The sequence below is a fragment of the Marmota marmota genome, unplaced genomic scaffold, assembly GCF_001458135.2.
Source record: "Marmota marmota marmota unplaced genomic scaffold, marMar, whole genome shotgun sequence".
NCBI lineage: Eukaryota > Metazoa > Chordata > Mammalia > Rodentia > Sciuridae > Marmota > Marmota marmota.
The window spans coordinates 248782-268685 of NW_026000077.1; the positions used below are offsets into that span (position 1 = coordinate 248782).

General features: G+C 40.1%; 1 long non-coding RNA gene and 1 pseudogene across 1 annotated transcript in view; both read left to right on the forward strand.

Annotated features, from left to right (window-relative positions):
* The window catches only part of LOC125620156, a 42814-nt gene that overhangs the window by 15165 nt on the left and 7745 nt on the right, over positions 1-19904 (forward strand). Inside the window, exon 2 of the long non-coding RNA XR_007351735.1 lies at positions 8460-8560. This is a non-coding gene — a long non-coding RNA (uncharacterized LOC125620156). The remainder of the gene's footprint in view (positions 1-8459; positions 8561-19904) is intronic.
* LOC107156117 lies at positions 14282-15991 on the forward strand (annotated as a pseudogene).

Genomic DNA, 19904 nt, shown 5'->3' on the forward strand with positions numbered 1-19904 from the left:
ATTTGCTCACAGGCTCTTTCCTTGCCTGGATTCTGAGTCTTTTGAACTCTGGAAATGTATTTTTCATTTTGTATTCTAACGTCCAGCAGGGCATAGGTGCTCAGTAAATGCCTTCATCAGATTAACCAATAGACCCCAGCCCAGCACAGTTCTCCACAAGTGCTTAGTGAAGAATCGCTGACATCAAAGCATCGCCCAGGGATGCAGGCAGGCATGTAAACAGCAATTATGACATAAAAAGAGGCTCATAGAACCTTGTTTTTTAAAGGGGAAACTTTCCATTTTGGGAAAGCAAAGCCAATGAGCCTCAAAAGTCTATGGGGTATTTTGAACTTTGTCTTAAGACAAATTGAAACATCATCTTAAGACAAACTATCCTAGGGCACCAGAGGGATATCAGACTTTCTTTTTTGACACATTATTTTAAAGAATTAGAAGGAAGGTAGTATGAACTCACAATTACTAAAAATATTTTGTTTTCAAGAGAAGCTCTCTTACTTTACAATGTCTAAGGAAAGCATAGCTGATCTGGAATTCAGAAACTTTAAGAAAAATTAAAACAATGTTATTAGCAACAAGAGGCACTTGGGGTCTGGGATAACCAGGATGAAAATGGATGTGCTCTTTTCTTGTTGGATCATTTTAATTACTATTCATTTATCCAAGTGGATTCCCCCCCTGTGCCCTTACTATTTTTTAAAAATACTTTCCTTAAATACCTAAGCATTTAAGATTTCAGACCATTTGTTTGCTATTAGTTAGTTTATATGGCATGTTCACAATTTTTTACAAGAATGATTAGATCCAAAAATTGAGCATATCTGAATGTACTAAGCATTAATATTATACTTCCAAGCCTAGGGTGGGGGGTGTAGCTCAGGGATAGAGTGCTTGCCTAGTGGTTGTGAGGCCCTGGATTCAATCCTTGGCACAGGAAAAAAAAAAAAAGTTCTTCAGTCTCTTCTGAAGTTGAACTTCATATCAAGTATCTACTACAGACAAGCAAGTTGTACCTGAGTGGCTTTTTTATTTATTGTCAAGTCATATGTGGAAGGAGGGTTTGGGCTGGGAATCTCATTACTCATTCCCTTCTTTTTTGGTCGACAAGACAGCAACTGTGAGGACTTTGCATTACCTGGTTCCTTTTGTGTTAAACAGCTCTGAGCAGAGCGTGGGGAGGAGCCCAGGTGAAGGCCTCTCTTCCGTTCTGGCTGCTGAATCCCGGTTGGCCCTTCTGTGGACACCTACACTACACATTTTGTCCTACAAATATTTGCTCATCTTGATTGTCTCAGGAACCAAGCCCATGGGTATCCTTTGAGTTTAAAACCATATTATCTATAAAACAGTTGCAAGTCTACAGTCATCAAAAGGCATTTGGAGAAACATTTTCAAGAACTGAAGTTGCATAAAGCACTGGAGAATAAAAGGTTCCCAGGGCCTCTGGCATTCCTCCAGGAAAGGACAACTACACCACAGAGGAACTGGACTTTTGCCCAGTGGCCTTTGGAGTGACCTGAACTTCATATACTTTTTTTTTTTTTTTTTAAATAGAAGTCCTGTGTAATGACCTGGCAGCAGGGGAATTTTCCAAGTCCACTCTGTGGAAGTCAACTGATACTCAGATTCCTGTCAGTGTTCATACACTCCACACCCCAGTGAGTCTGATTGAGTCTGATACTAGAGGATCTCCCCGACTTGGGCTTCCCTTTGCCCCTGGAAGAAATATTCCAACCCTTAGCAACAGGCCCTGGACTTAGAGAGACAAAATTTATTTTAGTTCTGTTAAGTTGAACACAAGTTATCTGTGTGCCAAAAGTTGTGTTTATCCACTCAAAGTTTAAGAAAACGATGCCGAGGAGGGAGGACTAGCTCCTGACTTCAGAGAGTTTCTAGAGAACTGATGTCATATAATGTCTTAACCAAACAGCATAGACTGAGGGCTGCTGGGGCTCAGAAAAGAAGATCTTAACCAAAATTGGGTGTTGGGGGAAAGTTTCTTGGAGAAGATAGCCTATCACACAATGGCTAAAGGAAAAACTGGGAGAAGTCAATCCCAAAAATGTGGGAGAGGTTTTCTGGGCAGAGAAAGCAAAGTAATATAAAGAGAATGGGCCGTGACTAGAAGTGCAAGCAGCTGAGCATTAATGAGGAAATTAGAAAATAAGTGAGAGACAGAGGAAAGGACAAGCTGACACAGGGAAGAATAAACCTACAGAAGACAGGCCACAGAGCACCTTCAGTGACCTGCAGAAGAGTTTGGACTTCATTCAGTGCACAGTGGGGGCCTATTGGTTGTGCTTTGGTTATGGGGAGGCGTCAGGGGATGCAGTTTTCTATTAAATTTGCCTTTTACTCTTTTGTTAACAATAAAATTAATTTTCATTTTATAAAAAAAAAACCCTAAACAACAAAAATAAGAACTAAGACCCTGAATAGCCAAAACAATCTTGAAAGGAAGAGAAAAGTTGGAAGTTTCCTTCTCTCTGAAGGTGGAGGTGGAGCGACAGCCACAGTGTTTGCTACCCAAAAGGTCGATGGCGGAGCTCTAGGTACGGGAGCATACGGGTGAATAGGCTCTGGGTTATCTGGGATTCGTTCTCTGCTAATACTAGACTTAAAGGTATGAATGGCCCTGTTTCTGATGGCAAAGGGGACGCTAGTATTATCTAGCATTCAGCAGCCAGATAGTTACACAAATTAGCACACATGGACACCTTTGATCAGATGCCTGCAGAACAGGGGTTGGCAAATTTCTTCTGAAAAGGGACAGATAGTGAATATTTCAGTCTTTGTAAGCCATATGGTCTCCACTGCAACTATTCAACTCTAGCTGTAGCACAAAAGCAATAAATTCATGAATGGGTGTGGCTGGGTTCCAATACGACTGTATTTACAAAAATGGGAAGAAAGACAAATCTGTCTGGGAGGCAGAGTTTGCTGACTTCTGCCATAGAAGGTAAAGCTTTAAAAGAGCAAGCATTTGCTGTCAGAGGATATTTTAGTGAAAATAGGAATTCTAGTGGGGTTGATTGCTTCTTGAGTGTGCTGGAAGACGTGGGGCAAGAAAATGCTGAGCTAGGGATTTTACATTCTTAGCTCAAGGTCCTTCCATATAAGGAATCTGAACTCTTCTATGAAGAGGACCCTGAAAGATACCTTAGTCTGAAATCCTGGGATACATGTCCATTTGGAAACCACTCTGTGTTAGTCAGCTTTTCACTGTGACCAAAATACCTAAAAGGAACAACTCAGAGGAGGAAGCTTGTGGTTTCCGAGGTGGCAGTCCCTGGTAGGCCAGCTCCATTGCTTTGGGCCTGAGGTGAAAGGAAATGGCAGAGGAAAGTTGTTCAGCTCACAGCAGCCAGGAGAAAGATGGAGGGGGGAGGACAGAGAAGAGGAAGAAGGCCAGGGATGAGATATATTTCCCAAGGGCACCCTGTAATCCATTCACATTAACCCATCCAAAGAATTATCCACCAATAAGGTCAGAGTCCTCATACTCCAATCATGTCCTAAAAGCCCCACCTCTGGACATTGCTGGATTGCCTTCAGCACATGAGCTTTTGAGAGACAGTCCAGATCCAAACTCTAATACCACCTCACCTCACTAGTATGAGAATAAAAGAGATAATGAAGAAAAAGGAGAGGGGAGGAGAGCAGTCAGCTAAGGCAGACCCTGAGGCACCCAACACTCAGGTGGATTCGAAGGCACCCATAAAGAACCTAAAAAAATCTAAGACCTAGGGGTGGGGGCGCTGGGGTTGTGGCTCAGTGGTAGAGCACTTGCCTGGCATGTGTGAGGCACTGGGTTCGATTCTCAGAGCACTACGTATAAATAAATGAAGAAAACAAAGGTCCGTCAACAACTGAAAAAAAAAAAAAATCTAAAATCCGCAAAGAGTGACATCACCAAGCCCCAAGAAACTGTGAGTGACTGAAATAAAATTGGATGTGGTGGAGGTTGAGACATTCAGTTAGTCAAAATTCAAAGAGATGAAAAATATCCACTGACCTCCAGAGAAACAATTGGAAAAGAGAAGATGGGGAATTTGGGGGGGTGAGGCGGGGCACAGGTACCAGGGATGGAGCTCAGGTGCACCCAACAATTGAGCCACACCCCCAGCCCTATTTTGTATTTTATTTAGAGACAGGGTCTCACTGAGTTGCTGAGTGCCTCACTTTTGCTGATCCTCCTGCCTCAGCCTCCCCAGCCACTGGGAGTACAGGTGTGAGCCACCCGTGTCTGGCAGCATTCCCTTTACTTAGATAGGAATCTCTCTCACAGCTGTTTCACTTGGGGATGATGCATAGAGGTTAAAGGGGATGTGGTTGGGTGGCTCCTCCTCACAGGGCTGAAAGCTTTGTGCCAACTGAGAGGCAGGAAGGGCAGGAAGCTGCCTGATGCCTCCGTTTACAGGATGAAGTACCAGGCACGCTCACCGAGAGAGGAAGCTGCAGGCTGAGTAGGGAGTTGGGGGAGAGAAGTGAAATTTTGGAAGAGTCAACAGAAGATGGGAAATTTGGGGGAATCTTTCTTTGAAGCAGTACAGATCTCCTGCAGCTCAGCCACGTAAATGCATTTTTTCCTGTTTTTTTGTTTGTTTGTTTGTTTGTTTGATTTTTAATGTGAAAGGAACATTTCTCTGATGTAAAAACTTACAGTATGGGACATCTTTGTTCACTTATAGACCTAAGATTTAAACCTGCCTTATATATTTATTTCCTTTTTTTTTTTTTTTTGTAGTAGTAGTAGTAGTGGTAATTGAACCTGGCTAGACAAGTGATCTGCCATGGGGCTACATCCCAGTCCCTTTTTCTTTTAGTTTATTTTGAAATAGGGTCTCTCTAGTTGCCCAGATTGACCTCAAACTTTCGATCCTCCTGCCTCAGCCTCCCAAGTTGGTGGCCCTACAGGTGTGTGCCCCTGAATATTTCTTATGTATATTTAATATATCTTATGTATATTTATAATATATATTATATGAACATTTCTTTCAGTAATCATGGGTAGTAAGTGAATGTATAGAAATTTCCCTGGTTTCTAGCAGCTCTATGTGCATTTTTTTTTCAAGTTCCTGTTTCTCTGAGGGCCTCATCTAAACATGACCAGAGTAGCTAATCAGAACTGCAGGTACAACAGTATTGACTCCCCCGATGTCTTACCAAGTATTGCTGGCAGGTTTCTTGGTATTTCACTTCCCGGGACTTGTACTAGAAGAAATGGAAGCACCCCTGTTGCAATGCCAGGTAAGAGCTATATAGACTGTGTATGTCTGCTCCTTCACAAAGTTTCCTCCCGGTGAAAAGAAACATAGAAGCCATATTTTGGAATGCAATGAGAAACTGAAATCAAAAGTCTGTGTGTAGATTCCCCTGTTGGGTTATAATACCTGGACATTTCTATAAACATTTTTACTGTTAAACACACACACACAGCACAGGTCAGAGTTCTTTGGTGACCCAACTGTGAAATGTAGTTTTTATGGGTATTTTCACTGATGAATAAAAAAGATCAACTAAAGGGATTCTGTGTTAACTCAGGTGTGTATGTATTTCTTGACCTTTAAACCAGAGAACTTGATTTTGAAAGAAAAACTGAAGAATTTTATCTCCAAAGGAGATTCATTGTCTAAAGGGGGCGGGGGGGGGGGAACTATACCGGCTGATCTTATCAAATACTTTCTCTGGTCCATTTCCCACATAGCAACAAGAGGGATCTCTTGGAACATAATTGGTTCACATCACTCTTCTGCTTAAAATTCCCAAAGGATAGTGTTTACCAAATGTTAACACAATCATTTCTTGGTGTCTGAATGCTTAGGGAAGTGAAAAGATTTTCATCATTAAAAGATTGGTCCCGCTGGGTGCCGTGGCCCATGCCTGTGATCCCAGTGGCTCAGGAGGTTAAGACAGGAGGATGGGGAGTTCAAAGCCAGCCTCAGCAATTTAGAGAAGCCCTAAGCAACTCAGGGAGACCCTGTCTCTAGTAAAATACAAAATAGGGCTGGGGATGTGGCTTAGTGGTCGAGTGCCCCAGAGTTCAATCCCCGGTACCCCCCCACACTCCCCAAAAAGAGAAAAGATTGGTCCCTGCCTTGAGGAAAAGTGGGCAAGTATGTATATTGGAAGGCTTCAAATAAAAATAGGATTACCCCATCCCTGCACTACCATTCATCTTGCCAACCCAGAGTGGGGCATTTTTCAAGTTGGTGAGCATTGAGTTAACTTAAAGCATTTAGCCTTCTAGGAGAGAGAACAGGCTGTGATACGCACAGAAGGGGCCGGTAGGGTGCCTCTTGGTAGTGAGCACCTTGTGCCCCAAGACTCCATTGCATTCTGTGCTGCACATTTCCAAATATTATTTCTAGCCTGAAATCTCACTAGATACCTATCAGAGGCCAAATTACTAATCAAATGCAATTTTCAATTTGAAGCCAATGTTTAAAGTCAAATTTGCCATTTGTCCTCAAAATTCAAGATTCCTTTCTAAACTTATTCATCTTTGTCAAGAGAGATTATTCACTAATTCTCCCAGACTGGAAACTATAAATCAATGCACTTATCTTTGATGTATTCCCCTTTTTAACCAAATCCATATAACATAAAATTCATGATTTTACCAATTTTAAAGTGTACAGTTTTGTAACTTTTAGTGTATTTATAATGTTGTACAAACCATCACCATTCTCCAATTCTAGGATATTTCCCCATGCCTTAAAAGAAAACCCATACTTCTCAAATACCCGCATCCTAGCACTACTAATCTACATTCTGTCTCTATGAATCTGGTCTTTGTGGGCATCTCTATAAATGGAGTCATAAAGTATGTAAACTTTTATATCTGACATCTTCAACTTAGCATAATATTTACAATCATCATTGTAGCATGTAGCAGTGCTTCATTCCTTCCTATAGATGAATAATATTTCATTTTATGAATATACCACATTTTGTTTATCTCCTTATCAACTGACAGATTTTGATTTGTTCCACTCTGGGGCTGTTATGAATAATGCTTCGATGAACATTAGTGTACAAGTTTTCATGTGAATTTGTTTTTCAGTTATCCTAGATATATACTGAGAAGTGTATATTAGTCACCTTTGCATTACTATAACAAAATACCTAAGATAAGCAACTTTGAAAAGCTGAAATAGGATTTGTTTTGGCTCACCGTTTTGAAGGTTTCAATTCAGTGTCAGATGGATTTGTTGCTTTTAGGCCTGTGGCAAGCTGTCCACTACATGGCAGCAAGGAAGTAAAAAGCAAGGGGAAGGGGGGCAGGGTCCCAATATTCCTCTTAGAGGCCCCCAGTGACCTGACATCCCCTCTCTAGGCCCCACCTCTTAAAGGTTCTGCCGCCTCCTATTAGACCCACAGGCTGATGACTGGGCCTTGAACACCTGGGCCTTTGTAAGACCAGAGTAAAGCAGAATTGCTGGGTCATTTCATAACTCTGGAGGAACTGCCAAACTGTTTTCCCACTCTGGCTGCTCCATTTTACCTTCCTACCAACAATGGGTGATGGTTTTCATTTCTCCAAATCCTTGCCAACTCTTATTGGCCCTTTGTCTTTTTTTTTTTTTTTTTAATTTTAGTCATGCTAGTGGATGTGAAGGCGTATTTTATTGTAGTTTTCAATTTCATTTGTCTAATCCCTAATTCTTAGAGCATATTTTCATGCGTTTATTGACTTTTTTGCACAAGTAGGTATTCAAGTCCTTTGCCTATTTTTGAATTGAGTTTTTGTCTTTTTATTGTGGAGCATTAAAGACTGTTTCTATATTTTGGCCACTAGACTCTTTTCAAATAAATGATTTACAAATATTTTCTCACATTCCATAGGTTTTACTTTCACTTTCTTTATTATACCCTTTGATACCCAATTTTTTTTAATTTTAAAGTGCAAGATTGTGTATTTATTCTCTTGTTGCTTTTTGTTTAATATTTTAAAAGCTGTAACCTAATCCAAGATCATAATGATTTACAACTATTTTTCTTTCCAAGAGTTCTGTGGGCATTAGCTCCAACATCTAGGCCTGCCTGATCTGTTTTTGAGTTAATTTTATATATGGTGTGAGGTAGGGGTCCAACTTCAGTCTTTGATATGTGACGATTCAGTTGTCCATCATCATTTGTTGAAAAGACTGTCCTTTAACCCCTGGATAATCTTGGAAACTTTGTTGAAAACTCAGTTGTTCACAAATGGATGTGTTTATTTCTGGACTTAAAATTCTATTCTATTGATTTACATGTCTAGCCTTCTGCAAGTACCATACCTGCAGCAAGTTTGTTTAGTGACTTCTCTAAACTAATTTTGCAAACTCCATATTCTTTTCATTTGCAACCAATGGCACTGCTACTCTGCTAGTGTTTAGCTAATGATTGTACAAAGATTTCCTTAAACACTTGGAACAATGACAATAACCACAACAATAAAAAATCTGTCTTTTCAGATAAATTCTGTGTCTTGATTGGGGTATGCCTTCAACACGTAGCCACGTGGTTTACGACTCCGCTTTGGCCTTTACTGCCTGTCTGTACAGACCAACTGGAGGTGAGAGCTTTGAACTTTCTCTGGTTTTTCTCGAACAGGTGAACGGCACTGAGCATGAAGATGGGCTTGTATGTTCCCAGAAATGTCTCCAAAGCATCTCATTCCTCAGGCTAGCTCCCAAGGTACTTGGTTAACCTATTATTTTCCCCTATTTTCATCTATTGCCTTGGCAGCAAAGACTAAAACATTTAGCCTTTGTTTATGTTTTCAACAAATGACCCCAGGTAGTGGCTTTGGAGCTAGGAAAGTTACGAGGCAAGATAAGCCATGCCTTTTGAGCTGATTTTTTAAGGGAATCACCAGACAGATCAATCAAGGGCAAATATTTCCAAGTAACATTCATGATACTCCCTCTGGTACTGGTATTAGGATGGAGGCTTCCATTTCCAAGGCTAACACTGAGCTGGAGAGCTAGAGATGGCACTAAGGCAGGTTAAAATGCCACAAAGTGTGGGGAGGTAGCTCAGTAGTAGAGTGTTGGCCTAGCACCTGTTCTTGGGTTTGATACCAGCAATACACACAAAGAGTTTCTGTGTTTGGGCTGGGCAAAGACTTCTATAGGGTAAGAATTAAAACCAAGAATCAATAAATGGGATGGAATCAAACTAAAAAGTTTCTTCTCAGCAAAAGAAACAATCTGTGAGGTAAGCAGAGAGCCCACATCCTGGGAGCAAATTCTTACCCCTCACACATCAGATACAGCACTAATCTCTAGGGTATATAAAGAACTCAAAAAGCTAAACACCAAAATAATAATAATAATAATAATAATAATAACAACAATAACAACCAAATCAACAAATGGGCCAAGGACATGAATAGACACTTTTCAGAAGAGGATATACAATTAATCAACAAATATATGAAACAATGTTAATCATCTCTAGCAATTAGAGAAATGCAAATCAAAACTACTCTAATATATCATCTCACTTCTGTCAGAATGGCAGCTATTATGAAGACAAACAACAATAAGTGTTGGAGAGGATGTGGGGGAAAAGGGACCTTGATACATTGCTGGTGGGACCGCAAATTGGTGCAGCCAATTAGAAAGCAATATGGAGATTCCTTGGAAATCTGAAAATGGACCCACCATTTGACCCAGCTATCCCTCTCCTCGGTCTATACCCAAAAGACTTAAAAACAGCATACTACAGGGACACAGCCACATCAATGTTTATAGTAGCACAATTCACAATAGCTAAACTGTGGAACCAATCTACATGCCCCTCAGTGGGTGAATAGATTAAAAAAATGTGGCATATATACACAATGGAATTTTACTCAGCAATAAAAGAATAAAATCATAGCATTTACAGGTAAATGGATGGCGTTGGAGAAGATAATGCTAAGTGAAGTTAGCCAATCCCAAAAAAACAAATGCCGAATGTTTTCTCTGATATAAGGAGGCTGACTCACAGTGGGGTAGGGAGGGGGAGCATGAGAGGAATAGATGAATTCTAGATAGGGCAGAGGGGTGGGAGGGAAAGGGAGGGGGCAGGAGATTAGAAATGATGGTGGAATGTGATGGACATCATTATCCAGAGTACATGTATGAAGACACGAATTGGTGTCAACATACTTTGTATACAACCAGAGATATGAAAAAATGTGCTGTATATGTGTAATAAGAATTGTAATTCATTCCACTGTCATTTATTATTTTTAAAAATCAATAAAATAATACAAAAGCCTATTTTCATGGCTACCACATTTAAAGTGTAAAAATAAATAAATAAAATGCCATAAACTTGCTCTTCTACAGGATTCAGCAGGTTTCTGTGAATATGTATGTGTCCACTGTTTTTCTGTGAACATTCAACTGGTTTCCAGGGTTATGAAAAAATTCTGACAAGTTTTTTTTTAAAAAAAAAACAAAAAACAGTTTTAGTTGTTTTTATGGAGATATTGACCTTTGAAGTACCTTTCTCCACTATTTTCACTCAGGTCACAATTCACCCCTTTTCTCAGCCACTATGCCCAGAATGACTATTCCTTTAAAAGGCACCTTTATCTGTTTTTCTTACCATAATTGCCACCACCTCTCAGGCAGGCCTTGAAAGGCCATTTATCACTATCACTTAAAAACCACAGGTTCTGGAATTGTGTGTTGATGTTTGAATCCAGCTCTACTATTTCTTTTTTTCTTTTTTTTTTTTTTTTAAGAGAGAGAGAGAAAGAGAGAATTTTAATATTTATTTTTTAGTTTTCGGCGGACACAACATCTTTGTTTGTATGTGGTGCTGGGGATCGAACCCGGGCCACACGCATGCCAGGCGAGTGAGCTACCGCTTAAGCCACATCCCCAGCCCTCTACTATTTCTTAAAAGTCTGACCTGGAGCAAGTTAATGAACATTTTCTATGCCTCAGTTTACCATCTGTAAATGGAATAATGAAAATATCTATTGTTATGAAGAATAAAAGAGTTAACAGTTAACAAGTGATTAGTTTGAGGCCTGACACATAATAAATACTCAAAATTTGTTTGGCACTAAATGCATTCAGCAAATATTTGCTGAGGTAGCATTTACTGAGATTGAATATTTATACCTGGGACTATTACATGGAACAAGATTGACAACAACTAAGATTTCTACTATGTGCGGCTTACCTGAAATGTCCCACCACCTCATATGCAGTTTACCATTTCTTAGATGACTTCTGTTAGAAGACAATTTTTCATGAGGCTCTCATGTTTCTATCTTATGAACGGAAGCACAGATGGACTTAACTTTTGAACTGTCTCCATCTAGGACCGAGAACAGGTTTGTTTGTTGTCTAGTATAATAAAAGATCTCTTCCTCCAGGGCAAAGGCCAGGAAGGTATGTTTGCAGCCCATTAGAAAAGATTTGAGGGGCTGGGGTTGTGGCTCAGCGGTAGAGCGCTCACCTTGCACATGCGAGACCCTGGGTTCGATCCGCAGCACCACATACAAAAAAATAAAAATAAAAAATAAACAAGTGAAATAAAAGATTTGATTTTTCCAAGTTGTTCATCTCATGGTGTCCACTCTGCATCACCCCTATGGAACCTGAGAGGAAGGGGAATTTATGTGAAACTGACATTCATACTGCTTGCTGTGTAGTGAGTAATGAAGTCCATTGTCTCTGGCTTTTAAGGTTGCAGATTAGGACAGGAACAACATTACTTTGTTGTATGCTGTTACAAAAGTATCTTCTTTATACCTAATTTTTACCTGTTACATCTAAACTTCCCCACTGGTTTTCAGGTTCCTTCCCACCAATACAATCCCAATGTCTTTCTCTTCTTGGAAAAAAAACAAAAAACAAAAAAACCTGCTTCATGAACAGGATTTTCACTATCATGCTCAAGTCTACATCTGGCATTTGGCTTATATCTCCCCTCTTCATCCCCTTTTGAAATTCTTTTCCTTTTCCCTTTTTTTCCTACTTATGTCAAATCTATTTCTTTAGACTTAGTTCAAGTCCAAATCTGACAAGGAACTTTCCCATTGTTCTCCCTTTCTGCAAATATTAAATATCTAGACACTTAAAACCTATCCATATTGAGTACATATGACATTGTTTTCGAACAGTTACAGTGGGTGAAGGTTGCCTGCCCATTCTGGTTGGAAATAAGATGGAAGAGTGAATGGATGGCTGACTGGAGTGATTAAGGGCATGCACTCTGAAGTCAAAGTTCTCAGATTCAAATACCTGCCACTTATTGACTGGGTGACTTGGGCATATTATTTACCTTTTCTGTGCCTCGGTTTCCTCATCTTTTAAATAGGCATAATGACAATGATAATGCTCATCTCACCAACTTGTAAGAATTGAAAGAATGTACTTAGCCAGGTATATTGATACATGCTTATAATTCCATCTACTTGGGAGGCTAAGGCAGGAGGATCAAAAGTTCAAGGCCAGCCTGGGTAACTTAGTGAGACCCATTTCAAAATCAAACATAAAAGGGGCTAAGGATACAGCTCAGTGGTAGAGCACCCCTAGCATCATGTACAATGTGTTGAATTTAATCACCAGTACTTCACACACAGAGACAAAAAAAAATTACATGAAAACACTGAAGATCAAGTTAAAATTTTCACAGAATTTAGAACTATGAGGATCTGTGGAGGAATATAATTTTAGAGAGGATTTCTATCTGAAAAATCTTTCTTATAAACCTCTCAAAACTACCAGATAACATTAAAACAAACATCTTTTGTTTGGCAAGAAAATAAAGGAAATACTCAAAGGTCAAAATGGGATCAGAGCACAAATCTAAAGAGGAGAGCAAATGTCAAAGTTGGTAGCTATTATAGAACATTTGCTGGTCCATGATAATCTAGAGCATTTTTTTTTTAATGGCCACTGGGAGACAGGACAGTAAGTTTCAGAGCCACATAAATTCAAAAGATCAGAAATCCAAACATTTATTCATGAATCCTTGCCAACAATTGTATGCTCAGTGAATAGTTAAAAGAAACATATTTGTGGGGCTGGGGTTGTGGCTCAGCAGTAGAGAGCTCGCCTTGCATGTGCAAGGCCCTGGGTTCGATCCTCAGCACCACATAAAAATAAATAAACAAATAAAGTAAAGTTATTGTGTACAGCTATAAATAAATAAACAAACAAACATATGTGTAGGCTTCAAAACAATATAGTGAAAAGGCAATTTATCCCTTATTCATGGCACTTAGTATAGAGTTCAAAAGCCTTTTCTCAGAATTTTTAACCACATGGTGAGAATTCAAATAGGGTTGGGGCCCGAATCCAGATTTCCTTTATGTTCCAAAACACCCAAGTCAAAAATTTTCTTCAAAGTGGCCCTATATTGGTTATGCCTAAAACATGTTGCAAAAGCACACACAAATTCTGTCTATTTAGGCCTCTAAGAATTCTCATAAAGTTCCAAGAATGTGAGTTCACAATCAAAAATCAAAAAATATGTGAGCAAACAATATTCCCTAATTGAAAGACAGCAGAACAACATGTAGAGGGGGACATGACCTACAAAGACTTTAAACGTAGGTATTAATGCCTATGGAGTATTAAATAAGCATGCATAATATGTCTAAAGTAAAAGAACTAATTGAAAATTCTGAGAAAAAATAGAGACTATTAAAGTCAATAAGATATATGTCAGAAAGAAGCAAATAGATCTGGAAATGAAAAAAACATAATAATCAAATTTAAAATTCAATAGACAGGGATGGGGACGTCAGCCAGTGGTACAGCACTTGTCTAGTGTGTCTGAAACTCTGCATTTAATTTTCAGAACCGCCCCCCAAAAAAAATGACAAGGAAAAAGAATCCCTAAAACCCAACAATTCAGAGGATAAGTGGACAAGTAAAATAGTAGACTGGCCCAGAAAAGGATTTAGGAAATTGAAAAACAGAGCTGAAGAAATTGTACAGAATTCAATTTAGAGAAATAAGTGGAAGCTAAGAAAGATTTAAAAACATGGAGGATGAATGCAAGAGCTATGTATGAATCTATTCCATTTTCTAAAAGGGAAGATGATAAAAGATGGATGGGAGGCAATATTCAAAGAAATAATGGTCTTTTCAATAAATGGGGTTGGGAAAACTTAATAACTACATGAAAAAATGATATTAGGCCCTTGCCTTATGCCATAGACAAAATTTAACTCAAAATGGATCAAACTCCTAAACATAAGAGCTACAACTAAAAAATTCTTACAAACTCTCTGCTCCTCCCCATTCAGCAGCTGCATCTTCTCATCTTGTGCAGGGCCAGCCATGTTCCCAAGACACCCCTGGTCACCGGGGCTGCTTTCAACGCTGGCAAAATGGATATTGTCACCATGCATGACCCCTTTATTGACCTCAACTACATGGTCTGCATGATCCAGTATGATCCTACCCATGGCAAGTTCAATGGCACAGTCAAGGCTGAGAACAGGAAGCTTGTCATCAATGGAAAGTCCTTCCCCATCCTCCAGGAGCAAGATCCTGCCAACATCAAATGGGGTGATGCTGGTTCTGAAGATCTTGTGGAGCCCACTGGTGTCTTCACTCCCATGGAGAAAGCCGGGGCTCATTTGAAGGGTGGTGCCAAAAGGGTCATCATCTTCTGCTGATGCCCCCATGTTTGTGACGGGCATGAACCATGAGAAGTTCAGTTCAGGGATGACCTTGCCCACAGCCTTGGCAGCGCCTCAAGATCCCTCAAGATCGTCAGCAATGTCTACTGTGCCACCAACTCCTTAGCCTCCCTGGCCAAGGTCGTCCATGACAACTTTGGCATTGTGGAAGGACCCGTGACTATAGTCCGGGCCATCGCTGCTACTCAGAAGACTGTGGGTGGCCCCTCTGGGAAACTGTGGCCTGATAGCCATGGGGCTGCCCAGGATATCGTCCCTGCATCCACTGGCGCTGCCAAGGCAGTGGGCAAGGTCATCCCTGAACTGAATGGGAAGCTCAATGGCGTGGCTTTCCATGTGCCCATCCCCCACGTGTCAGTTGTGGGTCTGACCTGTCGCCTGGAGAAAGCTGCCAAATACAAATGATATCCAGAAGGTGGTGAAGCAGGCATCAGAGGCCCCTCAAGGGCATCCTGGGCTGCACGTTGGACCAGGTCATCTCCTGCAACTTTAACAATGATACCCACTCTGCCACCTTCGATGCTGGGGCTGGCATTGCCCTCAATGACCCCTTTGTCAAGCTCATTTCCTCTTATGACAATAAATTTGGCTACTTCAACAGGTTGGTGGGCCTTATGGTCCACATGGCCTCCAAGGAGTCAGAGCCCCTTGACCACCTGCCCCAGCAAGAACACAGAGGAAGACAGAGGTGCTCAGCTGTGCGGAGTCCCTCAGTACACTGAGAATCTCCCCTCCTCCCAATTTCCATCCCAGCTACCCTGAAGAAGAGGAGGGACTTAGGGAGCCCTACTGTCATATACCATCAATAAAGTTCACTGCACCCAGCCAAAAGGAAAAGAAAAAGAAAACCTCGCACAATAAATAAATAAACAAAATAACAGAAAATCTTTATGACATTGAATTTGGTAATGATTTTCTGGATATGACCCAGAAATCATAAGCAACAAAAGAAAATATAGATAAATTGGACTACACTAAAATTTAAAGTGGTTGTGCAACAGAAAAGACTATCAACGGATTGAAAAGGCAACACAGAATGGCAGAAACTGTTTGCAAACCATCTATCTGATAAGGAATAACAAGAAGATATTCAAAACTCCTGCAACTCCACCACAACAAAATCCATTATTAAAAAAGGAGGGAAAGCAACAGAAAGAGAAAGTACACGTTAAGATAGTAGAAAAGAACCTAATATTTTACTAATTATAATAAACAGACACAAGTCCTTGGGTTAAAAGTCAATACAGGGCTCAGATTGTGGCTCAGTGGTAGAGCGCTTGCCTAGCACGCATGAGGTACTGGGTTTGATCCTCAGCACCACATAAAAAAAAAAAAAAAGTCAATACAGGGCCTGGATGTTGCTCTCTGGTAAAGTGTTTGTCTACCATGCATGAAGCCCTGGATTCAATCTCTAGCAACACACACACACACACACACACACACTCACACACAAACACAGAGTCAATATGGAATGAATCTTTTAAAGAATTTTTTTAAATCCACTTTATTTGCTGTTTATAAGATAAACACTCAAAATGTAGAGAAAAAATAAAGGTTGAAACTTAAAGAATGGCAATGTAGGGCTAAAAGGTGTAGCTCAGTGATAGAGCAATTGCCACAAATGTGCAAAGCCCTGGGTTCAGACTCCAGCAGGAGGGAAAAAGGCAATATTCTAATTGAATGAAAGCTGGTATAGCTATATTGATATCTGACAAAAATAGTACTAAAATAAGTGGGCCACTACATAATCATCATTTCCATATCCCAGATAGAAACTACTAAACTCTTCTATACTTAATAAAACAGTTTCAAACTATATAAAGTAAAAAATAATGGAAATACAAAAAAAATTGACAAATTTACTTCATTCATTAATTGATAGTACAGCTGACCAAAATATCAATAGGGATTATCTAAACAACACCATAAGCTGAATCAAACCAATTATATAGAAAATGTAGTCCCTGCAATTGAAGAGTATACTTTTACAAAAATTGAAAAAAAAAAAAAACCTGAGCATATACTAGATCATAAGTTGTGTCATGATATATTTAAAATAATCAGTTTAATGCAGACCAAGTTCTCTGAATGTAATGCAATCAGTTCTACATCAGCTTTTAAGTGATAATTTTTTAAATCATGTATTTGAAATTCCAAATATCAAAACATGTAGACCTCAATGATAAATGATGAAAATAACATCAAGACTTGTGGGATACAGGACTAGAGGTGCCTCAGTGGTGGTGCACTTGCTTAACATGCACAATGCCCCAGTTTCCATCCCAGCACCACAAAAATAAAAATAAAAAACAAATGAAACATAACTTGGAAGATGTTACTAAAACAGTATTTTAAAAAAAAAAAAATTTGTACTGGGGTTTGAACTCAGGGTGCTTAACCACTGAACCACATCCCTAGTCCATTTTTATATTTTATTTAGAGACAGGGTCTTGCTAAGTTGCTTAGGGCCTTGCTGAATTGCTGAGGCTGGTTTTGAACTCAAGATCCTCCTGCCTCAGCCTCTCAAGCTGCTGGGATTCAAGGCATGCACCTCTGCACCTGAATCAGAGGTGCAACCTGAATCATTATTTAGAGGGATAGGTATGTCATGACCATAGTAGCAAGAAAACCAGAAAATTAAAGAGTGCATCAATTAAGAAGTGAGAAACACTGAAAGTAAAACTGATTCAAAAAGTAAAGGGAAGGAAATAATTTAGTCATCAATGAAACTAATATTTAGAATGCTCTTTAACTGAGCATTTCTTATGTGCTGGACAACAAGCCAGGCGCTGCGGACACAGAGATTACAATTTAATGGGCAAGGCTGACAAAATTGCTGCGCATTCTCTCAAGACACTTAAACATGTGAGACTCATAAAAGAGGGTACCCCCATCCCCGCCAGAGCCCCATCTTGTCATACCAGACTTAGAGGTGAAATAACAAAGAGAATGAGGGCAGAAGTTGATGGTGATGGTTTCACTTATTGTTTTCCATATTCCTAGGACCAGAGGCAGGTGCTGACACTCAGTAGGTTCCCCCACGAATACTTGAATAAATTAATAAATGAATTGTGCGGAACACAATAAAAGAAGGCCTTGGTTGCCAACACATGGTAAAGTACTTGATGGTTGCCTTGGAGACAGAGGAAAATGTACAGTATCTAGCCAAATTCCCTTCATTTTCCCAAACCTTTGAGAGGCCCTGCTTTCCTGCCTCAGGACACCTGGCCCAATAAGCTCCACCTCTATTCTGCTCCTATAAAAAAAAAAAAAAAAAAAACTCACTGGATCTCTGGGTGGCCCAAAAGTCGGATAAAAGCACTATCGCCGTCCAAGTGCCCATCCCATACTATGCTGAGCTTGGCCATATGTCCCATGAACAGGGATCAAAGAGGCCCACATCCCACAGGAGAAAAATAACAGGACTTCAGTCTTTAGAGGTCCTCCCTACCCAATCTTTAACTTTGGGTGGACGATCTGGTGACAGCTGGCCACGGTTAGTAATTTCCCATCTGGCAGAGAAGTGGATCATCTGCATCTGTGTGTTGGGGGAAAGAGGGAGGGTAGTACAGAGGTCATAAGCTCACATCAAGGCCACATATTTAGGTCAATGACAGAGCAGATGGCCAATCATAGGCCATTACTATTCTCTACTCTGCTCACTACTGTTCAATTTTTGTGTGATTTCTCCTTTCATTTGTGAAAGTCGCTCTTGGAAACAGACTCTCTCTTATATATAATTTGAAGAGGGCCTTGAGTTGGGTAATTGTATTAGAAATGTGTCTAAAATCAATTCCCTTTCTCTATTTCTCCCATGGCTTTTGTCTTAATTTGGGGTCAATTGTTGATGGCCCGGACATTTTCCATACTCCTCCCAAGGCCTTTCCTGCTCCATTTCTCCTCACCATTGCTACAAAAACCACCCTTGGAATCGTGTCACCCCTATTTTCACTCCTTCAACACCCCCATAGTGCCTTCTGAGTAAAGTTCTGCTTAAGATAGAATTCAAGGTCCTCCACAGTCTGAACCCAAATTGACTCTTTGGTCTTGTTCCCCGATAGCCACCCACCCTGTAATTCAGTGACACCACATGTGTCTCCAGGTCTTTGCCTTGTGCCACTTCGTCTCTCTGAGATGATCTCTGTCTGTGGACATGGTAAAACCTTAGCTATTCTTCAGGTCTGCCATTTTCTCCGTGAAGCTTTTTCTGATCCCGCCACTTCTCCCCGCCATTCCCACCTCCCAGGCACCATACCGTTTTGTACATTCCCTGGAAAGAGCACTTTCAGTGCTTCAGTACAGATGCTCATGTGGCTGCCTCCCCAACCAAGATGTGAGGTTGAGAACTGTGCCTGATCTTTGACCCTGGAGCCCAGCACAGAGACCCACAGGAGTTTAAGAACTGTTGATGGTGTGGCTAAATTAAACAAACACCAAACCAATAAATGCAGGGCTAAAATTTCTGGAGATGTACTGTAATGCACCTACATTGTTTTCCATCAAATTTCCTGAACAAAAATCAAGATACCAGGTCTGAAAATGGGACAGAACATTTGAAATTGGGAAATGTCCTCAAAAACATGGGTTATGCCACCCCATACCTATGTCCCACAACCAGGCATCTGATCAACATTTCAAGACAAATGTTGTTAATAATCCCTTTCTCTGCCTGTCATATTTCAAATGAGATTTATCAGTTGTCAACCCGAGAAAATATATTGCCTTTTATTGCTGTTTAAGTCTCTGCCTGGGTCAGGAAGCCATAAACCTTTCAGTTTCTATTCATAGGCTGGGAGACTAAAACCCAGTTTGGCCTGGAGTTATTCTGCCTCCATTACTTTATTCCCAGTTCCCCATCAGGTATTTTGAGAAAACCCCATTTCTAGTATATACCTAGTCTTATTGCTGGTAATTACAGTTAGTAAGGTACAATTCATTAGTCTCTTACCTTATACTAGGTCTTGGGTTAAAAACTTTAGATGCATTATCTCTTTTAATTTTCACAGGTACACTTTTGCAAAGGATATTATTATCATGGTAATACCACAGATAAGAAGACTAATATTTAAACCCATGAAGTAACCTGCCTGAAGTCCTGATCACTAATAAGAAGCAAAGTCAAGCTTTAAACCTAGCACTGAATGACTCAGAAGTCTCTGCCCATATCAAGCAGCTTACATTTTCTCTGAGGGAATAAGACAATCACATAAGAAATTATGGGAAAATAGTATTTATGGAAATGCCAGGATTG